Here is a 27,778-nt window from a genome sequence, read left to right on the forward strand (position 1 = left end):
ATATGTCACTTTCTAGTAGTTCCATTATTTTTAAAAAAGGAAACTGGTGAAATTGATTGTAATCAGGTATTTTACTAAACCCAATAAAATGCTATCATTTCAACATATAATCAATTTTTTAAATAAGTAATGAAGTATTTGGCATTCCTTTTTGTATTAAGTCTTTGAAACCCTGTTTGTGTTGTATACTTAGAACACCAGAGCAACCACATTTCAGGCAGTCAGTAGCCACACATGGCTAGTGGCTACCATATTGGTCAGCACAAGTGTATGCCATGAGTCTTCCTTTCTGTTCCTGCATTGCCTAATTTTTTTAATGCAAAATCCAGAAGAGTCTCCTTTTTATCTGCTTTTCTGCTACTTCCTCTATTTCCTGAGACAGTGAACCCAGAATGTACAACTTCCCAAATGAGCAACATGGTTATGGGATAAAAAGAAATTGTGGAAGAGGGATGGAGGGAACAAAGATTAGAAATTCACAGATGTTATCCCACCATCATTTATTAATAACTTATTTATGGCTTATTATAAATTTATAATTTATTATATTTTACTATAGTATATCTTACTACATTAATATAAATACTATTATATATTAGCAAACATTATTTATTATATAATCCTATGCTATTATTTACTGCATGCCTACTTTGTGCACATTATAACACCTATTTCTGGGACTTGGAACAACCCAACACAGAAGTTATATGCAAATTCATCAACTGAAGACACAAGCTCATAGAGGTTAAGTAATTTGCTCATGGCCAAGGGTGTCAGAATCAGGATTAAAACCCAGATCGTTCTGGTGGCCCCAAAACCATTCGCCCCCTTTCCACTGAGCCATACCAACTTCTTTCTCTCCTTGCATGACCTAGTTTTGTTTGTTTTTTAGAAAAGACTGCTCCTGCACCTTTGTGACCTTGGTTGAATTAGCTCTCAGAGTCAACCAGCAGAGGAACCCAGCATGGCGGCAGAGCAGCTGTTGGTATGACTGGTTCAACCAGAGATTGCCCTGGCCTTTGCTGCCATTCTGAGTGGAGCCATCACTGCTGTCCATGTCAGAAGGACCTTTGTTTCTGATAAATGATGGCAGCTAGGATTGGAAAACTCACGCACAACCTTTGGCAACGAGCTCCGGGCTCTTGCCCTCAAACTGACCGCCTGCACATTCATAGGCACAATTGGATGTGAGTACTGGGTTCCCAGCCATCATTCGGGATGCAATAGAGCCATGACTTGGGCGTTTTATTCCTAGCTTAATCTTTTCTATAATAATTTTCATTCTTTATCCGAAGACAGCTACTTCTTTCTCTTCTGCTCTATGCCACACAGATCTAATATTCTTGTTTCCTTTTTGAGAAAGGGCAATCCACAAAGTTCAAAGGGCTACTTGAATTACCTGCTTCAGTTCTGTTTAACTCTTAGGTTGGTCTTCAGCATTTGGATTTGATTTTCTCCTTCTTATTGACAATCCTAGGTTAGACCATATTTCATTTACCTACTACTATATAAATAATTATGCATCTGTCTTACTCATATTTAGCAACTTGACGGAAGAAATCTTGTCTTATCAATTTTGATTTCCCCTTGGCCTTGCGTTCACTCAACATATATTTATCAAGTACTTACAATAATAGCCCAGCAACAGGCCCGCCCAGAAAATACAAAGAAGGACACAATTTGGTCCTTACCCCAAAGAATGTAGAGCAGTGTTTCTGACAATGGGATGTGCATCAGTTTTATAGGAGAAAGAGATTCCTTGAAAAATGTTGTGTTAAATTAACCTCATCTCCACCCATCAACACTGTAGGACTTCTCAGAGCCTTTAATATGTTGATATGCACCATGAATCTACAAGAAAAAAAATAAGATATGCAGTGTTTCCTGAAATGTTTTGACCATAAAGCTGTTTTATGTGGTACAATCTCATGGGACAAGTGTTTTATGGCACATGCTTTAAGAAATGGTAGGTTAGAGGCCAACAGAGGAGAGAAACATGGAGAAGTAATTATAGTAATGCCAGCTAACAATTACGGAGTTCTTACTCTGGCTGGCTCCGCATAGATGTTGAGAAAAAGAAAGCTTCCTGAGGGCAATAAAGAAGACGTCATCAAGGAGGGGACTCTTGGGGGGCCTGGGTGGCTCAGTCAGTTAAGCGCTCGACTTCGGCTCAGCTCATGATGTCACGGTTCATGAGTGCAAGCCCCACGTAGGGCTCTCTGCTGTCAGCACAGAGCCTCCTTCAGATCCTCCGTCCCCTTCTCTTTCTGCCCACCCCTGCTTGTTCTCTCTCTCTCTCTCTCAAAAAAAAAATAAATTTTTCAAAAAGAGGGGACTCTGAAGCTGGCAGTTGAAAGAGTGGCAAAGACTTATATATAGATCTTGAAGAATATTTGTTGACAAAATGAGTTCAAAAGATATATCTGCATTCAACTTTATAGGTACTATCATTATAAATTTTAACAATGTCGTTTTGTTTGTATGTTAAGGATCCAATTTGTAAATAACTCAAAACTGGACTTGTGGTAGGCTAAATGATGGTCCCCAAGATGGCCTTGTCCTACTTCCCAGAACCTGTGAAGAAGTTATGTTATACGACAAAAGGGACTTTGCAGGTGTGATTAAGTTAAGGATTTTGACGGGGGGGGGGGGGGGGGGCGGAGAATGTGCTGGATTATTCAGGTGATCCCAGTAGTTAGCAAGGGTTCTTATAAGAAGGAGGCAGTAGATCAGAGAGACAATAGATGGTATGAGCCCAAAAGCCGGGAAAGGTTTGAAGAGACTCCACTGCTGGGTTGAAGGTGGAGAAAGGCTGCCACAGGCCAGGGGATGGATGTAGGCAGACTTGGGAGCTGGAAAGGACAAGGAAGCAGATTCCCCCCTGGAGCCTCCAGAAGAGAACTAGTCCTGGGGACCTATTTGAGACTTCTAACCTCCCACACATTCAGGTAATAAATCTGTGTTTGTTCTAAGCCACTAAGTGCATGGTGTTTTGCTACAGCAATTACGCAGCAATTGGAAACTAATGCAGAATGTATTTTTTCTTTATTTTTAAAACCACGCTCGTAAACAACTCCAAGTAGCTTTTGTGTATAGGAGTTAGAGCTGCTGCTGTTTGCCATATTAGAAATTCAGACTAAGAATGTATTAAGTAATTAGTGTATTTAAAATAGCAACACTAAGGGGCGCCTGGGTGGCTCAGTCGGTTGGGCATCCGACTTCGGCTCAGGTCATGATCTCGCGGTCCGTGAGTTCGAGCCCCGCGTCGGGCTCTGTGCTGACAGCTCAGAGCCTGGAGCCTGTTTCACATTCTGTGTCTCCCTCTCTCTCTGACCTTCCCCCCATTCATGCTCTGTCTCTCTCTGTCTCAAAAATAAATAAACGTTAAAAAAAAATTAAAATAGCAACACTAAGCTCACTGCATGTTAACCAAAAAAAATGCATACTTTATAAGAAATAGCTGTATTTTCAAAAACAAAAAAGGGAGAGTACTCTTAGTCTATATTTTTACTCATTTTTTTTAACGGTTAGCTTAATAGAAGACAGTTGGATTCTAATAACTGCTTCTACATTCCATCTGTCATGATGTCACATGTACGGAAGCCTCTGGAAAACTAATGAGTGAAAAGGGCAAATATCTTCGTATTATCATGAGAACCATTTTGACCTCACAGACCCCCTGACAGATTCCCCAGGGTCTCCAGACCACAACGGGAGGATCCCCGATTCAGAGAACTGTGTGTCCCCACAACAATTCAATATGGTAGGTGCTAATATTAACCCATTACAGAGATGAGATTTGGACAATGTAGATAACTGGTCTCAGGCTACATCTTGGTAGAATCAAAATTCAAACCCAGGAAGCCTGACTCCACATCCCATGATGGTTCTCCCACGTTCCACTGCCCCCAGTTATCTTGATTGGTTATTAGTGGGCCTCATTCACCTCTGTGCATAGGACTCCCTCTTTTCTGCCTCTCTTTCTTCCAGATTAGACCACCTGCCGAGCCCACCCATCACATTTTGTCTAGATAACTGCTTTAAACCTTTAAAGACTTGTAGAATCACCAAGCTGGAAGACAGTTCAAAAACCTTTCCCCCTCATTGGGCCTTTGGAAAAACTGAGGCCCAGAGAAGGAAAGGCACTGGCACGTGATCAGGTAACACAGCTAGTTATTAACAGAGCCAGAAAAAGATCTCCACACTCCTGGCTGTTCAGGTGTGATTCCCCCCAGATAGCATGTTACATTTGGACGCCACAATTCAAACCAAGATTATTAAATATAATAGAATAATAGCAACCATCCTCACACAGCATCTCTACTTTCACAGCTGCCCATCATGTCTGTTCTCCAGAAGGGTGGAGATTTTCCAGGGTTTGGGTCAGCTAATGAAGGAGACATCTTTGCTTGATCCCTTGCAGGCGTGATATCCAACTGCATGGTGACAGCAACCTTAGTCCCCAATACCAAGTGGGTACTTACTAAATATTTATGGGATGTGTCAGTAAATGAATCACTCCCTCCCCTCACTCCACCTCTGTGTGGTTTCTTAAAGCCTTGTTTGAAGGAATGTGGATGGTTTTGCACCTCCACCTATAGAGGCCAGCTAGGAGGCTCTCCCAAGTGAAAAGAACCACTGAGATTCCAGACAGCGGCTTCATGTTTTCCCTTTTGTTTCCCTTTCAAATTCCTGCTCTTGATCGAGGCCTCCACCCTCCCTGCCAGAAAAGAGGGAGGGAAATCTTTTTTTTTAAAGAAGAAGAAGAAGGAGAAGGAGAAGGAGGAGGAGAGGAGAAGGAGGAGGAGGCGGAGGAGGAGGGGGAGGAGGAGGTGGTGGAGGAAGAGGAAGAGAAAAAAGAAAATAAAGTTCCTTTGTAACAGCCCAAACTTTATCTCCACCTATCTCTACCCAGCCCTTCCCTTTAGACTATAACAACTGGAACCTTTTTTAAGTTTTTCTTATCAGGGGGGAAATAAGGAGGGGAAAAAAGTGCCATTCATAGGCCCTCAGAAGTCATCAGATTGCATCTCTGGAAGGGGTGAAATGTTCAGACATTCAGGGAATCAGGCCCAAGGAAGGCCTCCTCCCAGTTAAGGCACACCTGCTCCCCAAGAAGGTTCTGGCTCCTGTGTCTGGGGACAGAGGGGTTTACCGAGCCCGGGGGTGCAGCTGTTTGCTTTAGGAAAATAGCTTACGCTGTAAATACTCCAAGTATTGTGCCTAGTGTACAAAAATCTTGGTTCCAGAGCAAATACATAAATCTGAGACTGACGGGGGAGCTTTGTGGGCCACATGTTCGGAAACATTCGGAGATTTCTTTAATGAAAGCAGATTGCCTTGCCTTGTGGACTTAGGGGATCCTATTTTCTTTTTTCATTTCCAATCCGCAGGCTCTCAGAAGAATTGAAAGCAAGTAGGTTACACCAGGTGCTTTGAGGACAATGAAAAACTGCCGCCGGACCTAAAAGCATTAGTCATTTGGGGAATTTCTCTTTTTCAAACAAGACCTGGTGGAATTAGATGCTCAGAGCAGTTATTACAATTTAGCTGGGCCAGGTGGTTTCTCGGGCAATGTCTGTAATGGACGGCGTTCAGTCGGTGTTGTCAAAAATCTGGTTTGTTTCATGAAAAAGGAGATAGCCAAGCAGATACCAGAGTTCTCCCCTAAAAAAAAAAAAAAAATTATCTTACCAGCTTTTCCACACTTGCAGTCACAGTCTTTGCTGGAGATGTGGATTAAAATAAGGATTATGTGTCCCAAGAAGTACTCCAAACCAAAAGTCAGTGCTAACATCAGTCAACCCTAAACCAAGGACCCAACAAATTACTCAAGCATTTGCTGTTTTGACAGTTCTGTTCTTTATAGCCACCTCCCTTTGTTACTTTAATTTCTTCCCCCTCAAAAAAGAATGGTTAAAATTTATGGCTAGGAGAAATAACTGATTACTGCTGGCAAGTTAACTGAAGGGGCCAATTGTTCCATACGGCAAGAATCAGAAGGCTAGGAAGCCATTCACCGGGAAAGACTGATGTGTGAAAGGGCAGAGCAATGTTCTCTCCATTGTGTGATAAAGAGTTTCATGTTTGGTTCCAAATTCCTAAAGGCAGCCTGGTGCGCAATCGACCAAGCCATAGGGAGAGCATGCGAAAGCTGAAAGTATATGCTTCACACACAAGATGGGGTCAACTTCCAGGAGACAAAGGTTTCCTGTTCACTTTTGTTAGAGTGGTCCAGACATTCTACGCATTTGTCAAGACCGGGGAAGCAAAATGGCCGTTGTGCTCTTTTCACATGGAAGCCGAATGGCCCCGGGCCTAGTCAGATGCTAAGAATGATGTCATAGAGACCCCCCTGGGACACCCCCACACACGGACATCAGAGTGTTTCTAGAAACCCCAGGAGGGACCCGTTTGCTCTTAAGCCAACTTCAACTGGATGGTGCTGTTACAGGCAACTGCCCTGTATTGCTAAACCTTCTCTGCCATCTCCTACCAGGCAGCAGAATCTCAGCCACCATTGTCCCACTGTTCCCAGAGACACTATCATCAGTGTCGAAGAATCCCACGAGCCCAAGACAGAGCTGGGTTCCACCCGGAAGTGGGAGAATGCGCCGCTCCACATTTTGCCACATGACCCTCAGCAACACTGGATGTGCCATATTTCCAGAGCCCCCCTTGAAAACAACTGCAGCTTTTCATGGAACTCCCCTTAAGGCTTACAGCGCATTCAAGGGATTGGGGAACAGACCCTGCCTCTCATTAGTTATTCCCCTCCTGCCCCCAGGTGCCTGCTCACAAAACTTCCTTCTCGGTGAACTGTTTTTCTGTCAGAGAGTATCAGTTCATACGTATAATGCACCAACTAGACCCTGACCCCCAGTGAAAATTATGTTCCACACAGTAGGTCCAAGCGAAACCTCAACTAAAAGGGGTCCAATTTGTGTGGGTGGCTCTCCGTCTGACACACTTCCTTATTACTTCGCCAGTCGTTTGACGTGTTTATTGTACGTGTTGCTAAGAATGAGAAATTCATAGAATGAGAAAATGTTATAAATAAGAGGGAGCTACGAGATGATCTAGTCCAGCCAACTGTAGGAAGGAGAAACCTCAAACCTTATGTCCTCTGCGTGGTCGTAATAACCACAATAGCAACCGTAATGACTAACAGGCATGGATTGCTTTCGAATTTATGAAGCATTTTACATACATTATTTCATTTAAATAATGAACTGAACCCGACCATTTGGACCCCTAGTTGTTAAATAGCAATGAAATGGAACTTTCTGGTTCTAAGTAGGGAAGCTTAAAAAAAAAAAAAAAAAAAAACTTATTAAAAATAGCTCCAAAGGCAATTTGAACATCAAAGAGCTTTTTATGAAACAGCATTTTGATGAGTTAAGTGTAAATGAATCAGAAACATATGGATTAAATTTTATTTAAAATAAACAAGGGTTTAAAAATTAAGAGGCAAAGTAGTTTGAAAACACATCTGACTTAATCCAAAGTGTCTGAGCACAGAAAGGGCCTAGAGCTTTGTAAATCAGGGAGGTGAAAAATGACAATCTTGTCACCTGGATTTCTTGTCCTGGGTTCTACACAGAATAAAACTCTGCAAACCTGAACTCCCACACAAGAGGAGACCTGAAAGTGATTTTGAAATTTCCCTTTAAGTTATGAAACTATGGTATTAATACCAGATGACTAAAATCATGAATTAAGCTAGCCACAGATTGATAATGTCATCAAGCTTCTGTTTTTCCAACATTTTAACTCTTCTGTGGGACAGCTTTTTGGAGCAGCATGCCCAGTTTTCAAAGATGTTTTTTGAGATTTATATCTCTTCCTCGGTCTTTCTTTTCTCAACATCCAAATATTTATTTGGAGCTATCTCTGTTATTTTTTTCCTTCCAACATTAATGGGCAGTCCACAGACTATGAAATTTTTATTTCCATTTTATTTGTCAATATTTTTTATTGTTCACTGAGCTAGATATTTTAAGACATGCAACTTTAAAAATCCACCTGCTTTGAGAAGCCATAGTTGTTTGTTGGTTATATAAGAATCCTGGTTTCTTTTTTGTTGTTTTTTAAAATTTTTTAATTTTTTAAATTTGTTTTAACATTTATTTATTTTTGAGAGAGAGAGAGTGCGTGAGTCGGTGAGGGGCAGAGAGAGAAGGAGACACAGAATCCGAAGCAGGCTCTAGGCTCTGAGCTGTCAGCACAGAGCCCGACGCGGGGCTCGAACCCACAAACCGTGAGATCGTGACCTAAGCCGAAGTCAGATGCTCAACCAACGGAGCCACCCAGGCACCCCTGTTTTTTTTAATGTTTGTTTATTTTTTTATTTGTGTGTTTGTTTTGAGAGAGAGAGAGACAGAGACAGAGACAGAGAGTGTGCATGAGCAGGGGAGGGGCAGAGAGAAGAGAGAGAATCCCAAGCAACGACAGTGCAAAGCCCAATGCAGGGCTTGACCTCACTATCCATGAGATCATGACCCAAACCTAAGTCAAAAGTCAGACATTTAACTGGCTAAGCCACCCAGGTGCCCCAAGAATCCTTGTTTCTAACCAATGTCCAAAACTGGTAAAGTTTTGGTTTGCACAAGATGATTTTTCTCTTGTCATAAGAAACTTTTGCCTTATTGACGGTTCTTTATTTGTCTTGAGTGAACGTTACACTTCGGCATATTTTGCATGTATCCCTTTTGTTAACAGATCAATGTGCCTACTCCAGCAGCCAGCGCAATTGCAAACCTTAGTTCCCATGTGATGAGATACTTGTCTCCTGACTGGTAGTGAAATCCCCAAAGCAATTGCAGATCTCAGTCCCGCCCCGCTAGCTATTAAATAAGTACCACTTGGTAGAGTCATGATACTTAATGGATTTCCAGGAAATGTTTTAGGCAGTGTCTGGATGTCTGCAGGAAAATTGGATTGAGACACAGTTGTGGAGTACCAATTATCCTCTGCCCATCCGTGTCATCCCATCCTCTCCTGGGTTCCAGAAACCGGAACAGCCTGGGGCAAATCGTCAGATTGTCCAAATTTGCCCTTGGCAGTCTTCTGGCTTCTCGTGTTAGTCCTCCGACTTCTGTGCCCACACGCAGACCTGGTGCTCTCCTTGGGGTAGAGTGGAAGACATTGTATTGAAAGTCACCCAGACCTGAGTTCAAGACCTGCATTAACCGCATGCTGTTAGATTCAGTAAGGATTTGTCCACACACACCATGGCATTTCTTTGTTCCAAGTCATTCCCTTCCCATTCTGTGTTTGAGTGTCCTGGGCTTCATGCAAGATATGTTGTCAAATTAACTCCCTTTGATGTGGTCTGTTTAGGGTGCTGTACATTCAAAAGTCACATCCTTTGCATTTAGAAGATGCTGTATTCTTGTCTTACAGCCTGACCTCCATCCATACTCACATACTGAGTTCACCTCCCTACCTAGTCTTTGCACACATGCTTCCTCTGCCTGGAATTTGCTCCCCCTCAGTGGCCCCCATTCTTGCTGTCAAGAAGCTGTCCATCCTGCAGGACCACCTTTCATGAGTCTTCCAAGAGGGGCCTGGTCACAATTCATACCTTCGGCCCCTTAGTTCCCGCTCCACAGCTGTGCACCCCCACACACGCTGTATCGTGAATGTCAATATTTGGTCTATGTCAATCTCATCTTTGTCTCTGACCCACTCTGTCCAATATGGGAGCTACTTCCCATGTGTAGCATCTTAATTCTAAGTAATTAAGGTTAAATAAAATTTAAAAAATCAGGGGCTCCTGGGTGGCTCAGTCGGTTAAGCATCCGACTTCAGCTCAGGCCATGATCTCACAGTTTGTGAGTTGGAGCCCTGCGCTGGGCTCTTTGCAGTCAGTGGGAGCCCGCTTCAGATCCTCTGTCTCCCTCTCTCTCTGCCCCTCCCCTGCTTGCACACAGGCACACTCTCTCTCTCTCTCTATGTCTCTGTCCCTCTCAAAAATAAACATTAGGAAAAAAGAAATTTCAGTTCCCTGATTGTAGTAGCACAATTTCAGGTGCTTAAGCCACACGTGGCTAGCAGTTAGCATATCAGAGAGAACAGACATGGAACATTTGCATCATTGCAGCAAGTCCTATTGGACAATAAGCCTCCAGATGCTGTGGGACTTAGGACCACGTCTCTGTACTCTTTCTCTTCCGCAAACTCGCCTCACCATCTCTTCCACATGCGACAGTGCCGGGCACGTCAGGTTCTCTCTGTGTCTGTCAACTTCCTGTCTTTTAGTACCTTTTACAGGGTCATAATGGTAAAATCTTAGCATCTCACGTGCCAGCGCTTTACCGGGTAGGTATTAGTAGCTTCCTTTCCCAAAGGAAAGAATTAAGTGATCTGCCGAGGCGACACAGGCATTAGGTGAAGAAGTCAGGATTTGAACCCTGGCATTTCCGACCCCAGCACCCGTGTGGTTACTCACGGTGCTCTGGAGCGGGACTCCTCAACTTCGGCCCTGGTGCCGCTCCTGACTGTTTGAGGTCAGATCGTCCCTCGTTGTGGGAACTGCCCTGCGCATTGTAAAATGTTTAGCAGCTTTGCTGGCCTCTACCTGCTAGACGCCAGAAGTGTTACCCGCTCGCCACCCACTCCCCCACGCCCGCCGTTGCCACAACCAGAAACGTCTCCAGACATTGCCACGTGTCCCCTGGGGACACCCCCGTCCCTGCTTGAGACCCACTGCTCTAGATGCTCAGTTAAAGCCAGCCAGATGGATGAAGAGATGGTTCTCCAAATCCTGACTTCTTGCTTTGAGCAAGCGGGAAGCAGGCTGACACCCACTCGGCAGGGAAACCAAGTAAGAATTCTCTTCATCTGCTGCCTGATCCACCCGGCCAACTCCCCCATCTGGGAAGTGTTCTGCGGCCGCTTCCTTTCATGTTCCGCAGAGATAGAGCCTTGGGTTGCTGACAGCCCAGATGTTCTGCAGCCCCTCATGACTCACGTTAACACCCACATGCCCTGTTCCACAGGGCTGGCCGGTCAGCTTTTCCTTCAGACCACCTGGTTTAGGCAGACGATCCCAGCAAACAGCACCTCTGTGGGAGGGGGGGCCGAGTGGGGTCAAAGACGAACCAGGAAGAAAGCAGAAAGAGCTAAGAGCTGGCCCCTGGGCACAGCCACGGAGGCAGACCTTGGAAGAGGGAAATCTGTCCTGAGCTGTTTGAGAAGACCCAGGAAGGACCTGGCAGATGGATCCAAAGCCCGCACATGCCGCCTGGGAATGACGTTTCAGTCTTCAGAACAATCGCAAGATGAGTAAGGCAAACAAGATGGTCTTTTTCAAAGCCGTGGGGTCTTTCTAAGGCAACTCAGTCCCCGCTGTAGATTCAGCCCTGTCGTATCACCCCGACTTTCATGATACTGCTGGAAAGTGGGACACACAAGTTGGAGACATGCTGACCTCCCCTGCCTGGGGTTCCCAGGGCACATTCATGTGTAGAAGCTCTGAGAAGTCTCGCAGCAAAGAAATGTAGACCGCTTGCAAAATTACCCTCCGCTGGCTAACTCGGGCAAAAGGTGACCATACGTGCTCCAAAGCCCTATGGGACGAAGCAAAGTAATGAGATAGCAGGTAGGAAAATATTTCGTATTATAAATTTACAGTATTTCACAGTATAAGTGCAAATAGCCAGTAGAACCCAAGAAGCCTGCTTTTTGCAAGGCTGCAGGAAACCTGTGAATTATGGGACCATTGGGTTCAAAAGAAACTTCACGGGCTCAAAATTTTTTTTAAAGAGAAGATTTTTTTTCCCCCCAACGAGCACATAAAACTTTATTCTTACAAAAATAATCTGTTTGAAGAGTTTTATTTTAGGTTCAGAATTTCACATGTTCTCCATGCCTCTTCCTTGGGCATCCAACCCCTGACTCTAATTAAGGATGTCACACTCAGCCCTCCACGAACAATAAAACCCAGAGAACGAGCAGTTATAGTTGACAAATAGTGATTGTGTTGGGCTGAAGCGCTAACTGGCAGGACCTGTCCTGAAGCCAGTTTCTTGCTCTGCTTCCCTTCCCTCCCATAGCCCTCCCGTCAACGTTTCTAGAAGAGACGCCATGGCAGTTCAAGGCTCGGGGCGGGGGGCCAGGTCACAGAGCTAGAATGTGGTAGAGCTGTCTGCCCTGGTGTCGTAGAAAATCCTCACTGTTACCCATCCCACCTCTCGAAATAATGGCAGTGACCCCAACAGCAATAACTAGAGTTGCTCTGGGCCACGTGTTAGTGGAAGTGCTCTCTCGAGAACCGTGGTGCTAGAGACTCAATATTTGTGCCCCCCCCCCCGCAAAATTCAGGTGTTGTAACCTAATCCCCAATTTGATGGCAGTAGGAGGTGAGGGCTTTAGGAGAGGAGGTCGTCAAGTTGGTGGAGCCTTCCTGAATGGGATTAGCGTCCTTATGAAAGAGACCCCACAGAGACCCTACACTCCTTCCTCCCAGTAAGCACGTTGAGAAGACAGCTCTCTGTGTTCCAGGAAGCAGGTCCTCACCAGACACCACATCTGCTGGCACCTCAGTCTTGGACTTCCCGTCTCCAGAACTGTGAGAAATACACCGTTGTTGAGAAGCCAACCGGTCCCGAGTATTCCGTTCTAGCAGCCTAAACAGACTAACGCAAGGATCCACAGATGTCCAAAGGCTTAGTGGTTGGAATTCTCCGTCTTTCTGCTTGGATGAATGAGATTTAATTTTTTAAATTTTAAAAATATCTGCTTAAATATTTTGATAACAATATTTTGGCATATTTGGTTTCCTTTGGAATCCTGTGTATTTTATTCTATGCTTTTAGAAAGATTTTTTTTTCCAAGAAGGGATCCACAGACCACGCCAGACCGCCACGGGGTTCAAGGTATGGAAGAGATTAAGAAAGCCTAAGGAGCACGGGTATAACCCATTTTCACAGACTGGGAGACTGAGGCACGGAAATCCTAATTTACCCAAGGTCAAGGGGCATGTAAGGAGCAGATCGAGGACAGGAACCCAGGTAATATGGCTCCAAATGTATGGTCTTCACCCAGACCTCATAGCTGCCTCTCTAGGGCTCTTTGTCAGATCCTCTGTGAGATTCTGGAGGCCCCATGTTCTCCCCACAAGCAAGGTAGACCTGCACCCACGCTTCACAAAGCAGCCACGTGTGTTCAGTGAAATCTTTCCCGCCCTCCCCTTTACCAACCTGTTTGCTCTGGCCTGTGCCTACCCTTCTGAGCCCATCTCCTCCCCCTCTCTCCTCTGCTTTCCAGCCACACTGGTCTCCTTCCTACACTTCCCAGCCTGTGAACTTAGCCTTTCCTCTGGCTGGAATGCTCCTCCTCCCTTATCTTCCTTCTCATCCTGTGATCTCTGCTTCCTGGTCACCACCTCACAGATGCCTTCCGTGATTAACGTAGCAAACGTATCAAAGTGAGTTCTGTTTTTCCTTAGTATTTTACATGTCGATCCTTTTTGCTGTTCTGGGTATTGCAAATATCTTCTCTCAGTTTTTGGTTTATCTTTTCACCTTCTTTACAGAATCATTGAGTGAGCAAAAATTCTTCATTTTAATGAGTCAGATTGATCAATCTATTCCTTGATAGTTTGTGCTTTTTGTTTCTTGTTTAATAAATCATTCTCTACGTCCAAGGGTGTGGAGTTAAACTTGTGTATTTCTTCCTAAAAGTTTTAAAGTTTTGTGTCTCACATTTAAGCCCTTGATGCATCTGGAATTGACTTTGAAAGTTGTGGAAAAGGGACTCGATTATCTTTTTCTGTATGGATAGCTAGGTGTTCTAACATTAATTATCGAATTGTCCAGTTTTCTCCCACTAATCCTAGGTGAAACTCTTGTTTCTGTGGTCTGTTAGCCAATCACTGGGCCAGTCACTACCCTGCTTTATTTTGTATAGTCCTTTTTTTGTTTTTTTAAAGAGAAAGAGAGCCCAAACAGGGAAAAGGTAGAAAGAGAGAGAGAGAGAGAGAGAGAGAGAGAGAGAACACCAAGCATCCTGTCAGCGTGGAGCCCCACTTGGGGCTCAATCTCACAAAACATGAGACCATGACCTGAACTAAAGCAAAGAGTTGGACGCCCAGGTGACTGAGCCACCCAGGCTCCCCTATTTCGTGTAGTCTTAACATGTGTTATGGCAAGTTGCCTTTACTAACTTATTTCTTAAGGAGTGTCTTGCCAATTTTTGCTTTTCTATATAAATTTTTGAAACAGCCTGTCAAGTGCAACTTAAAAAACAAAGAGCTTGTTCTGAGATTTTCATTGGAATTACTTTATGTCTACACATTAATTTGAGAAGAATTGACATTTTTTAACTGTTGAGTCTTTCTGTCCATAAATGGGAATTAACTCTGCGTTTACTTAAGTCATTCAGTGCTTTTATTTGGGTCATTCAGTTAAATGCTTTTTATATATCTCTGCCAGATCTTAAACATTTTTCATTACATTTGTTTCTGAGACAGATAATATTGCTATTATACATAGAATCTTAGTTGTATTTCCTGTTTTTTGCTAGTGCAGAGAGATGTCATTAATTTTATAGAGATATATTCCACAAACTTGTTCAATTCTCATATTAAGCTACTTGTGGACTATTTTATGTGTTTTCTTTCTATACAGACTTTTTTTGTCATCAGTAGATGATGTGAGTCTGGTTTCTTCCTTTCTAGTATTTAGACACTCATTTACTTTTCTTACATTATTTCATAAGCTAGAACCTCCAAAACATTGTTGAAAAAAATAACTTTCTTTTCTTGATTTTGGTTCCAAAAGAAATGCTTTGTGTTTTCTCTTGTTTTGTTTTGGGAGAGAGAGCATGCATAAGCAGGGTAGAGGGGCAGAGAGAGAAGGAGAGAGAGAGAGAGAGAGAGAGAAAATCTTAGCAGGCTCCACGCTTAGCACAGAGCCTGACACAGGGCTCAGTCCCACAACCCTGGGATCATGACCTGAGCCACAATCAAGAGTCGGACGCTCAACCAACTGAGCCACCCTGGCATCCCTAAAAGAAATGTTTTTTAACATTTCAACTTTGAGTCTGATGTTCAGTTAAAGGTTTATGCAGATATTGTGGGGGTTTTGTTGTGTGTGTGTGTGTGTGTGTGTGTGTGTGTGTGTGTGTGTGTTTCTTTTTAATTATGAAAGTTGTTGGGGCGCCTGGGTGGCTCAGTCAGTTAAGCGTCCAACTTCAGCTCAGGTCACGATCTCACGGTCTGTGTGTTTGAGCCCCGCGTCGGGCTCTGGGCTGATGGCTCAGAGCCTGAAGCCTGCTTCTGATTCTGTGTCTCCCTCTCTCTCTGCCCCTCCCCCATTCATGCTCTGTCTCTCTCTGTCTCAAAAATAAATAAAAACGTTAAAAAAAATTTTATAATTAAGAAAGTTGCCTTCTAGTCTTAAAATTTACTGTGCATTTTTACCATAAATGTTTGCTGAATTTTATTTAATGCTTTTTAACTGGGTGAATTTATTTCCTATGTTTTGTTGACTTAGTGATTTAGTACACTTTCCAAGGGTGAACCAAACTTGCTCTCCTTCTTGATTGTGATACGTTATTTCTTTTTATATGTTGACAGATTTTGTTTCCTTAGATTCCGCTTAGAATTGTGTTTATGATCCTCAGTGCATTTGGGCTATTACTTTTCTTCTCTCACACTGTTCTTGTCTAATTTTGGTGTCTGGGTTTTACAAGCCTCGTAAAAATGAGTTGTGGGGTGGTCTCTCTTTCCCTGTTTTTGAAGAGATCCTGTATGAGTGGATGTGTTGGGGGAGAAGACCTTTTATTTTTTTGAGAGAGAGAGAGAGAGAAAGAAAGAAGTTGCCCACGCACATGCACACGCAAGCGAGGGAGGGGCAGAGGGAGATTGAGAGAGAATCGTAAGCAGGTTTCACGTTCGGCACAGAGCCTGACATGGGGCTCGATTCCATGACCATGAGATCATTACCTGAGCCAAAGTCAACAATCAGACGTTTACCCGACTGAGCCACCCAAGTGCCCAGGGGAGAAGACTTTTTAACTGAATCAACCTCTTTGATGATGTGAGGATACGATAGATTACAAAAATGGCCACAATCCTTCATTCTTCTCTATGTCTGTGGCCTGTCACCAAACAGAAAGTACCTATATCCTCACCTTTAGAATCTGGGCTGGCCTTTGTAAACTTCTTCGCCAACAGAATACAGTTCTTCTACCGTACTGTTTTCAAACACAGGTGTTAGAGGCCTTTTGCACGTCGGCTCGCTCTCTCAGAACCCTGCCCAACCAAGACTGTCAGAGGATGAGGGGCCACGTGGAGGGCAGTTCCGATGTCTCAACGGAGGCCACACCATACCATCGTGCAGCCAGCTGCCCTTACAACATGTGTGAGAGAGAGTTCAACCTCAGTTGGTAGCCATACCTACCCAGTCTGCAGCTGGCCAAAGACGTATGAGTAAGCCTAGCCAAGACCACAGGAACAACTCAGCTAACCCATGGACTTCTGAGCAATAGCACGTACTTATTTAAGTCACGGAGCGGTAGGGCGGTTTGTCGATTACTCATGGGTGGCACCAGTCACATTTTTTTGTTTCTTGAGTCCATTTGGATAATTTATAGTTTTCTAAGAACACATCCATCTCACCTGAACTTTTTACAATTTATTGACATGAAATTATTCACACAAGTCTCCTATTTTCATTTTTTCTTGCATTCATCATTTCCCCCCTTATAATTGTTTTGTTTGGGTTTTCTTTTCATTTTATCCATCTTGTAAGAGACTCTCCGTTTTATCACTTTAATAAGTCAACCAATATCTGTGTGTGGCCATCATCTCTATTGTATATTTGTGTTACCGTTCATTAGTGTCTGTCTTTTTGTTATTATGTCCCTCACTCAACTTTCTCTGGCTTTTTTCTGTTTTTGTTTGTTTGTGTTGTTTTTTCTAAGGTGTGTGTTAGTTCATCTGTTTGCAGCCTTTCCTATTTTTAAATAGAATCATCGAAGACTGCAAAGATGTCATAAAGAGCTACAAAGAACACTTTAGCTGCATCATACAAGTTTCACATGCAGTATTTTCATTATCAGTCCGCTTGAATGCCCCGTGTCTTTTCTTCTTTGACATATGCACCATTGAGAAGTGGGTTTTTAATATCTAAATGAATGAAGGGTTACACTTTTGTTATTAACCGCTAACTTTACTTTTTTTTTTTAAGTTTATTTATTTATTTTGAGAGAGAGAGAAAGTGCAAGTCAGGGAGGGGTGGAGAGAGTGGAAGAGAGAGAGAATCCCAAGCAGGCTCTGCACTGACAGCCTGATGCAGGGCTCTATCTCGCAGACCATGGCATCATGACCCAAGCCGAAATCAGACGCTTAACCAACTGAGTCACCCAGGCATCCTAGTTTTTTTTTTTTTCTTTTAACATAAGTAGACTCCATGCCCGGTGTGGAGCCCAATGCCGGGAACAAATTCACGACCCTGAGATCAAGACCTGAACTGAGATCAAACGTTGGACACTTAACTAACGGAGCCACCCGGATGCCCTGTGGCTTTACTTTTCGTAGACAGTGCTGCAGCCAACTTGCAGTGACACACAAGATGTGATTGTTAGAGATTCAGGAATTTTTCAGACCTATTGTTAACACATTGATAGCCTGAAATCAGCTGTAGTGGGAATATCTATAGGACAGAAATCTGGAAACATTACAAAGCAGGGCCCCCCACCCCCTCCCCGCCCCACAGAGGTAGTTTACCAGCCTGCTATTGTCCATATGATACCAACAGCTTGGAATGTGTCGATACTTGCTCTGGGCCCCAGCACACAGCCAAATGTTACATATGTTGCCTGTATGCGCACAAAGAAAGGCTTATTCTAGTTGCTAGTACTAATACTCTGCGCGTTCACCAGAGTAGTCTCCGCTATTCTATATGCATGTTTGAAATTCCTTTATTATATTTTTTATTTCTACTATCTACCTTTATCAATTATTGATTAAGAAGTTTTGGGGTGCCTGGGTGGCTCCGTTGGTTGAGCGTCTGACTTCGGCTCCGGTGGTGATCTCACGGCTGGTGAGTTCCAGCCCCATATCAGGCTCTGTGCTGACAGCTCGGAGGCTGGAGCCCGTTTCGGATTCTGTGTCTCCCCCTCGCTCTCTGCCCCTCCCCGACTCGTGCACCATGCGCGCGCGCTCTCTCTCTCTCTCTCTCAAAAATAAGTAAATATTTTTACTCCCTGGGGCGCCTGGGTGGCTCAGTCAGTTAAGCCTTGACTGTTGGTTTCCACTCTGGTTATGATCTCATGGTTTCGTGAGTTCAAGCCCCAACATCAAGCTCTGCACTGGGATTCTCTCTCTCCCTCTGTCTCTGCTCCTACCCCATTGCACTGTCTCTGTCTCTTTCAAAATGAATGAACTTAAAAGAATTTTTTTTTAAGTTTTTACTCACTGTAGTAGGAGACTTATTCATTTATCTTTGTGGTCTTGAACCTCTTGCTTTAGATATTTTCAAGTTATATTATTGGCAACATAAGTTTAGAATTCTTGTTTCTTTCTTATGAATTGAAACTTTTGTCAAAATATAGTGACCCTCTTTATCCCTGGAAGCGTTATTTCTACAAGTACAGGCTCCCATATTTCTTTAGGTTAGTCACCCTTTCGTTTTCAATCTTTTTGTATTGCTGGACTGTTTTGGTGTCACCTAATAAGGTCTGATTTCTTCCTGAAATGTTGTTTCTTTTTTATTTATTTGATTGTGACTACTGATATATTTGGGATTATTCCTATGATCTTTTAAGCTTTCAGTTGAACACATTCCACTTCAGATGGGGGCGGGCGTGGGGGGGAACTTTCTTAATCACATCTTGCCCTCTCCACCAGCTTGGGAATTTTATTTTATTTCTCCTCTCATTTATGGCAACTTTGTTTCCTAATGTTGTAGCGGTTTTGATTGTGAATGTTATTTCCGGATATTTTCTGAGAATTGGGTTGAAACCAGATTGTGTTTCTACACAGATTTGAGATTTTCCTTCTACCCGCCACCTTACCCCTAAAGTTCCATTTTTGGTATGAGGTCCTCTGTTAATAGTGTGGATCCAATCCCAAACCTGCCAATTGCCTTTACCATGGGTTTATGATAAGGAATTCTCAAGGAATTCTGTTCTCTTTTTTCTTCACCCAAAGGTTGAGTCAGACATTATACCCCCAGTGTCCTCCATGGCGAGGGTTTGGTGTTTTGTTTTGTTTTGTTTTGTTTTGTTCACTCACTAGGGCTGTTGACGTTTTGTTTCTGGATTTATGTAAAGGTTCATCAATCCAATCTTATGTCCCGCCTCTTGTCCCCTAAATGTGGCTGATTAAAACCCAGGATTTAGGCTGCTGGAGGCAAGATTTACCCTACACCAAATGCTAACTCCAGAGTTAGCTCTCCCCTGATCATTTTGCTTTCTGGTCATTTCTGGCCTCCACAGAATTCTCATCCCCTCCTGTCCAGGCAACCATGTTTTTTGTTTGTTTTTTAGTGTCTTACTATTTTTTAACAAAAACCAGAAATCCCTCCCTGATTTTTCTGTTTCTCAGTCTCTTATTTATTTCCTTTGTAACACACAATTTATCGTTATGTGTTTACCTGTTTACGTTCGGTCTTTCTCACTACAGTGTATCATGCATGTACACTTGGTCTCCTCTTTACCTTTCTTTTTTTTTTTTATTTTTTTTAATGTTTTATGTATTTTTGAGACAGGGAGAGACAGAGCATGAACAGGGGAGGGTCAGAGAGAGGGAGACACAGAATCTGAAACAGGCTCCAGGCTCTGAGCTGTCCGCACAGAGCCCGACGCGGGGCTCGAACTCACAAGCTGTGAGATCATGACCTGAGCCGAAGTCGGTCGCTTAACCGACTGAGCCACCCAGGCGCCCCTCCTTTTTACCTTTCTAACTTTAGCACCCAGCTGGCATGACGAGGCTCTCAGTACATTCTTATTAAACTTACCTGTAAGCAAATGAATGGATGGACGCAAGACCAGCATGATGGGGAACTAGTATCCGGTGATAAAGAGATGGTGGGTCCTTGGAGAAGGTACTTGCTCCACACCTTACATTTGAGGGGAGTGAGAAGGCAGCTGCGTGCAGCTGGTGAATCTAGTGGACACTGTGCAGAAAGCTACATGCAGGCCGAGTATCCAGCCGCCAAATGGAAGGAATCTGTGGTCCTGCCATGAGGGTGGCAGGTGTCATAGTGAGTGCAACAAAAAAGGGTTTTACAGGCTGAGGGTGTCTAAAAATACTCACTGTCTTTATGCGATCTACATATTCCAAGTTTGATGACTGTGTTGTAAAGTGTTTTCAGCTCCTTTATCTTTTTTTTTTTTTTAATGTTTATTTTTGAGAGAGCGCAAGTGAGGGAAGGCAGAGAGAGGGGGAGAGAGGATCCGAAGAGGGCTCTGCGCTGACAGAAATGAGCCAGACACTGGGCTCCGAGTCACGAACCGTGAGACTGTGACCTGAGCTGAAGTCAGAGGCTCAACCAACTGAGCCACCCAGGCGCCCCTCCTTGGGTCTTAATATACGTTTTTTTAAAGGCTTGGTGTGCTAATCAAGGTTAGCAAAGGGGCTGGAGCCCCCAAGGAAATCGTGTACAACGTGAGAAGAAAGTACTGGCCGTACTGTTTACCCTCTGACCACCCTACTCCCAGTTTCTGTGCCAACGGGTCTTATTTATTTTAAGATTAAAGCACATCACCAGTGGACATATAGTTATTGCTTTATGGTGAAATACAAACACGTAAGCCAGAGGCATCAGTGGATTCTGTCATCTTTGAAAAATGATTTATTTTTTTTATGGGCTTTGTTTTTCACTCATGGGTAACCTGATAGCATTTCAGAGCCTGAAATCCTTCCCTAAGCTAAAATAACCTGTTGAAGGTAAGTGTAAACCAAGTCTAGGCTAGAAGAGCAGAGAATTTTTGTTTTCTGAAAGTTCCTTAAATCTAGAGACATGTCTGGTCATACTCTTGCAATACAGAAAATAAATCATAATTGGATTCCGCTGAGTTACATATGACCCTGAAATTGACTAACTGTATTACATTAGAGAAATCTAAGGCTCATAAACTCATTGATTAATACATTCACTCTAGGCTCTGTGCCCTCGTTAGTCAGTTATGGTGCTCCTATGCTAGGCCTCAGAATCCTTCTTAACACAGAACAACCAGACAAGCCTCAGTGGCATTTCTGGTTCTTCCTGAGTAAAAGCATCAACACCCATTTGCCATTTTGCCAGCTAAGCAAATGCTCAATTAATCGCTTTAGTGTAAGTTGTGGATTTGTTCCCGGGGAACTTAATACTTGGCAGTTGAGGGGTTGATCTCCAAAGCTTGGTGATACTTGCTCTCCATGTTTCTCTGTCACATAAATCATCTTTTTTGTTTTTCTTTTATTCTGCCTCTATGCTACCATAGCTTATTTCCTTCTCTCTCTTTCTAGTAGTTCAGAACAGGAGTGCCTGGGTGGCTCAGTCAGTTAAGCCTCTGACTCTTGATTTCAGCTCAGGTCATGATCTCGCAGGTTGTGGGTTCAAGTCCTGTGTTGGGTTCTTTGCTGCCACACAGAACATGCTTGGGATCCTCTCTCTCTCCCCTCTCCCCCCTGCTCATGCTCTCTCTCTCTCTCTCTCTCCCTCAAAGTAAATAAAACAAAACTTAAAAAAGAAAATTCCTTTAAAAAATTAATAGTTCAAAACAAAAATAATATTATTTACAAATTAAGGAAATTCCTAACAGCAGAGAAATGTGCAATCGGGTAAATGAAATTGACTTATTTTCCATAAAATGAATTTAGTGGCTCCTGTCCCTCCTGAACATGTTGGAAGGAGATAAGTTCTATACAGCAGCAGCAAAAGTTGTGATAACAATAAGCAAGTGATTTTTTTTTTTTTGCCACAGTGAAGAGATTTTCCATCAGATTTCATTTGACCTTGAACACTGTGTTAGCAATGAATAATTAATGGTACTTACTACAGTGATGCCCCACTTAACTGACATTATCAGGGAATTAGATGCCCTAAATGAGTGAATTGGCCAGATAGGAAGACTTGCCCCCTTTTTGCACACACACACACACACAAATCTTTTTTGTAACCATTTCTGGTTCTTTTGTTTTTTAAACGTGTGGCAAGCTTTTGTGACCTGTTGACATTCTCTGAAACATATTTATTCATTCAATAAATACTTAGTGAAGCCTAGTATGTACCAGGTACTATGCCAGACGTGGGCAATATAACATGAATGGACAGAGTCCCTGTCCTTATGAAACCTATGTTTGGGGGGAGAAGAGAGAGAAACAAGGAATCGTGCTGGAGTGCTCGGATAGGAGCAGCAAAGACTTAAGGGCCCACGTGGGCAGCTCAGTCGGTTGAGCATTCGACTTTGGCTCAGGTCACCATCTCACGACTCGTGAGTTCAAGCCCCGCATCGGGCTCACTGCTGTCAGCCTGTTAGTGCAGAGCCCGCTTCAGATCCTCTGTCCCCCTCTCTGTGCCCCTCCCCAGCTTGCCCTCTTCCCCCCAAGAATAAATAAAAATAAATAAAAATAAAAATAAAATAAAATAAAAACTCAAGAACTACACTGGACCGAGCATCAAAACCAGTTGAACTCAAAGTTGGCTAAGTTCTCCAGGACTGTTTGCCACTAACTGGCATCTGATTTCTGTGTCTTGAGTTCTTGTGATTGATCCTGGTAACTTTATCTTCTTTAAATTCGCCTATAGTTTCTTGCTGCTTGCTAAATGTGTCGTGCTGCTCCTACTATTTTTTGTACCACAGTAAGGTGCATATGAAGTGGTGAAACTGAGGATGGCAAATACATGGTATGTTCTTTATCTATTACTGCGTAACAAATTATTGTACAGTGTGTGGGGGTCAGGAATCGAGCACACTGAGCTGGACCCTCTACTTCAGGCTGTCTGGCATGGCCGTATACCCTCGAGGCATCCAGCCAGGCTGGGGTCTCATCTGAAGGCAGGACTCCGTTCCTCAAGGAATGTTGGACTGAGAGCATCAGTTTCTTGCCAGCTATTGTCTGGAGGCCACTCTCCGTTCCTTGTTACGTGAGCCTCTCCAAAAAGGCAGCTTGCTTCATGAAAGCCATGGAGAGAGAGAAAGAGAGAGGGACTCTGCTAGCAAGATGGAAGTCACAGTCTTTTGAAACCTAATCACAGAGGTGATGTTCTTTCACTTTTTCTGTATTCTGTTGATTCCAAGCAAGTCACTAAGTCTTGCCTATACTCGACGGGAAGAATACCAAGAAGGGGATGCCTAAGGGCCACCACAGAGGCTGCTTGCCCCCGTATACCAAGCATTTTATCATCATTGTTCCCAGGGCCGTAGCAAACCTCACTAATCCGTCATGGCACTCTCAACCACTGAGCCCCAAAATGGCTTCCAGATCCTGCTTAATGGAGGACTCCAAGAGGCCCATTACCAACCATTTGGTGAGGTAAGGCCAGTTTGCCTTCTCCTCCTTACACAATAAGCATTCCAAGTACTTGTTGGGGGGAAAATACTTAGGTCAAGAATCTGGACAGAGATGGGGGCACCAGCTGGAAGCAGAACTACAACATGACACAACAATAGCCATCATCTGCCAAGTCAGTGGGAAGGAAGCAAAGCCTGTAGCAGAAATCAACTGATCGAGGCTTGAAGACAAATATTTCACAGTAAGGACCTTGAATTGAGAGATTTGTATCACAGCATGCAAGAGCCCAAAGGAGATGGGATCATATGTGGTTCAACACAGGCGAGAAGAATCCAGTCTTGCCCGGTACAGGGGTTATCCCCTTGGCTACACTGAACAAGAGTCATCATCATTTTTCTCAATGAAAAGTACCAAATTTGAACATCAGATGCCATGGCCTATCCTTATGTGTCTTCTTATGCCTGTCTCAGATTTGGGGGTTTCCCTCTCTTGTCTGTGGTAGTGTTACTCAACCTTCCTTCATCCACCCTCCCTTTGCATAAACATAAAGAAAACCTCATTATCCGGCTGCCAAGGAACCTCTCCATTCCCTTCTTTGACAGTCACTCACATATCTCTCCATGTTTTTATTAGTATTACAAAGTGAGGACCTTCTCATTCTTTTTTATTTAATGTTTATTTATTTATTTAGGGGAGAAAGAGGTCGAGCACAAGAGCGGGGAGAGGCATAGAGAGAGAGGGAGAGAGAGAATCCCAAACAGGCTCTGTAATGTCAGCACAGAACCACGAGATTATGACCTGAGCGGAAATCAAGAGTCAAGCGCTTAACTGACTGAGCCACATTCAGAAAAACTTCAGTAATAGCACAAGTTCCTGTGTACTCTTCACTCAGACTCTTCATATTTCCCTTATTATCCTCTTTTTAAATGTTTTTAAATGTTTATTTTTGAGAGAGAGACAGAGCGCGAGCAGGGGAGGGGCAGAGAGAGAGGGAGACGCAGAATGTGAAGCAGGCTCCTGGCTCTGAGCTGTCAGCACAGAGCCCGACACGGGCTCAAACCCACAAACTGTGAGATCGTGACCTGAGCTGAAGTCTGACCCTCAACCGACAGAGCCACCCAGGCGCCTCTCCCTTATTACCCTCTTAATATGTATACTTATATTTGTTTTCCTGAGCCATTTAAAAGTACCTTGCAGGGGCGCCTGAGTGGCTCCGTCGGTTGCGTGTCCAACTTTGGCTCAGGTCATGATCTCACGGTTCCTGACTTTGAGCCCTGTGTCGGGCTCTGTGCTGACAGCTCGGAGCCTGGCGCCTACTTCGGATTCTGTGTTTCTCTCCCTCTCTGCCTGTCCCCTGCTTGCACTCCGTCTCTCTCTCTCTCAAAAATAAATAAACATTAAAAGAAAAAATGTTAAAGTAACTTGCAGAGATGATACCCCATTACCCCTTAATATTCTAGCTTATGTTTCCTTACATAGCCAGAGTACAGCCATGAAACAATAGCTTCTGATCTGCAGATTTCCCTAGCATTTCACGAATTATCCCAATAAGGTCCTTTACAGGTCAGCTCCAACCCCAGCCACATGTGGCATTTAGCTGTCAAAGTCTCTCGCTTTCCGTGGCTGGACATTTTTGAAGAATACAGGCCAGTTACTTTGCAGAACATTCCTCAGTTTGGGTGTATCTATCTCAACGTGTTTCCCCACGATTAGATGCAGGTTTTGCTTTTTTAGGCAGAACTAGCAGAAAACGCTAGTATGTTTTTCTCAGTGCATCCTCTCGGTCGGTACCCACCCATATATAGTGTCTGTCCATACGGAGCATCTGCTAGCGTCTCCGTGGTAAAGTTAATTTATTTACAAGTATTTTATAGTTGGAAATTAATGAGTAATTAATCCGTGTTTTACGGAGAAACGTTTTGAGATCCTGTAGCTGCCCCGTTCCTCATCGGACTATGCCTCAGCACTTCTGGCCTCTGCTGATGATTCTCGTCTGAATCTGTTATTACTCTCATAGCTTTGCCACGAAATTCTGTTAAGGGTGACTTTGGCATGAATGGTTTTAAAGGAATAGTTTCCAGATTGTCGGCTCCCCTCTAGATGATTCTAAAACTGCTCTCTGAGACCAGGCTGGTTCTCCTTTGGTGGGGGGAGGGGGGCACAACTTCAGGGTGTCCTTCCTGCAGGACTCCACAAACACAAAGGGACGGATGCCCCAGCTGGTCCCCTCTCCAACCTCCCTTTGAGAGCTGCCTCTTGTCCCCTTTTACAAAAGAAAGGCCTACCTCTCACCCAGTCCCTGAATCTTACTGTGGTGCAGTCCCCCAGGCTACAGACAATCCGGGACTCCAAACAAAGGGGTGATTCAGAATCTAGCTGTTAGTGTTGAGAAAGTGAATGATTCTAATGATTGGGTTACAAATCCTTTTCAACTCTTTGCTTTCAACAAAATTGAAGAAGGATCTGATGGAGTTGTCAGTTAGTAGATCATTAAAAATAATTTTTGATGATAGATCGCCATATGATTTTTTGGCAAATACCCCAGAAGAGTTTAAAGAATTGAGTGATGTTGCTATAAGGAAACTCTGTCCTTTCCCACTACTTATGTGAACAAAGTTTTTCAGTGTTTGCAAGTATGACTAACGGGGGGGGAAAAAAGGAATAAAACTGATCCTGGACTCTGTCTCTTTTAGACAATAAGAAATATTCAGGAATTAATAGAAGGGTAAAGTCCCCTTCTCATTTCAGATATATGCTTGCAATAAAATTGTGCTTCCCATGTTTCATAATTATTTATCAAAATGTATAATGTATCTGTTGTTTTGAGCAATGAAGTACAAATAAAAATAGTTATAATGATAACACAGAGGAAACTGTTTAACATTTAGAGCATCAAATTCACAGAAGGTATTAAAGGTTTCACAGCTTCACTTTGTACGGAAACCTGGTCCAGAAAATTGTAACAGAGGGGTCAATAAAAAAGCCTCTCAAGCGGTAAAATACATGACGTTGTAGTAAATTCTGTGCAGGGACTGGAATGGAAACAGAAAAAAGAGCAGTGTGTCAAGTCTCCATAATATTTAGCTTCTCCGGTATGCATTCAAAAGAGCGAATAACACTGATTTTATTTTACAGCGTCAACATTAAAGTGTGCTAGAAACTACCCAGCTATATAACCTTACGATAAAATAGGTTAGCCTTCCATTTTAAAATGTGAGGAATAAATAGGTTTTCAAAAATTTTGTGGGAGCCGCAAGAGCCATGGGCATTAGAAGAACACTGCTAAGGAAGACGCTCCCTCACGGGTATTACTCACACTGTTTCCCTGAGGCTTTGCCTCCTGTTTTCTAGGGCAAACCTTTTGCTTCCTGTCCAGGGTCCCTCTCCACCTTGCTTTGGGAGCCCCACTCACCCATCACACACACTCACCCTACCCTCGTCCCTCTGTCGCCTCACCCCCAACGTCAAAGACCAGCTCACCCCTTGGCGGGAAAGGCTCCCAGATCATCCCCGTAGATACTCAAATTCAAGATTGTCTCCTGAGTATTGCACTTATTATACGTAGATCCCTAGAACACATGGCCCCTGTCTGAGTGTCCTCAAGATCCCATATCCAAAGAGGAGAAACTCGCCCTGTGGCAGGTGGCCCCTGGTCACGGTTCTGTTTGAATGAGGGCCGTCTCCCTCAGGGCACGGGCACCCTATCAGGCCGGCTGCATTGTGAGTAAAGCACAGTAGAGTCCACGGCCAGAAGGAAGTCCATAGCCATCCCTAAACTGCAGGATCCTTGGTAACGTCCAAATTCCCAGCCCTGGCCCACAGGATAATCTAATTTGGTGAGTGTGGGAGAAAGCCCAGCACACGGGGTTCGGTCCCCGCCAGGTGACTGTGTTGGCTTTTGTCCTGGGGCCTTACTTTGAGTGTCGCTGCCTCAGAGTGTGATCTTGCATCCCGATCTGAGCTGCTCAAATCCGTTCTTTTGTTTCTGTTCAGGTACTCGAAATTCCAAAGGGTTCACATGGAATCACAAGTCAGCTGAAGGTAAGTGAGCTGTCAATGCGCAACATTTTTATGTTTGTAGTTTATTCCAGGCTGATTATTTACATTAAATGACTCTATACATTATACTTACAATATCGATTTTAATTGGTAGTCGAATCAAGCACAAAGACAACATTAATATGTAAGTTTAATTGAATTTTTATTCTTTTGTTTTTTCTTTAAGTTTATTTACCTTGAGAGAGAGAGAGAGAGATTGAGAGAGAGAGGAGAGTTGGGGAAGGGCAGAGAGAAAGAGAAAGAAAGAATCCCAGGCGGGCTCCACAT

General features: G+C 43.6%; 1 long non-coding RNA gene across 3 annotated transcripts in view; it reads left to right on the forward strand.

Annotated features, from left to right (window-relative positions):
• The window catches only part of LOC113593592 (uncharacterized), a 138,074-nt gene that overhangs the window by 19,878 nt on the left and 90,418 nt on the right, over positions 1-27,778 (forward strand). For all 3 annotated transcript variants that reach the window (XR_008297059.1, XR_008297060.1, XR_003413874.2), the window contains exon 3: positions 27,446-27,493. This is a non-coding gene — a long non-coding RNA (uncharacterized LOC113593592). The remainder of the gene's footprint in view (positions 1-27,445; positions 27,494-27,778) is intronic.

This window comes from Acinonyx jubatus, chromosome A2 (genome assembly GCF_027475565.1).
Source record: "Acinonyx jubatus isolate Ajub_Pintada_27869175 chromosome A2, VMU_Ajub_asm_v1.0, whole genome shotgun sequence".
Lineage (NCBI taxonomy): Eukaryota > Metazoa > Chordata > Mammalia > Carnivora > Felidae > Acinonyx > Acinonyx jubatus.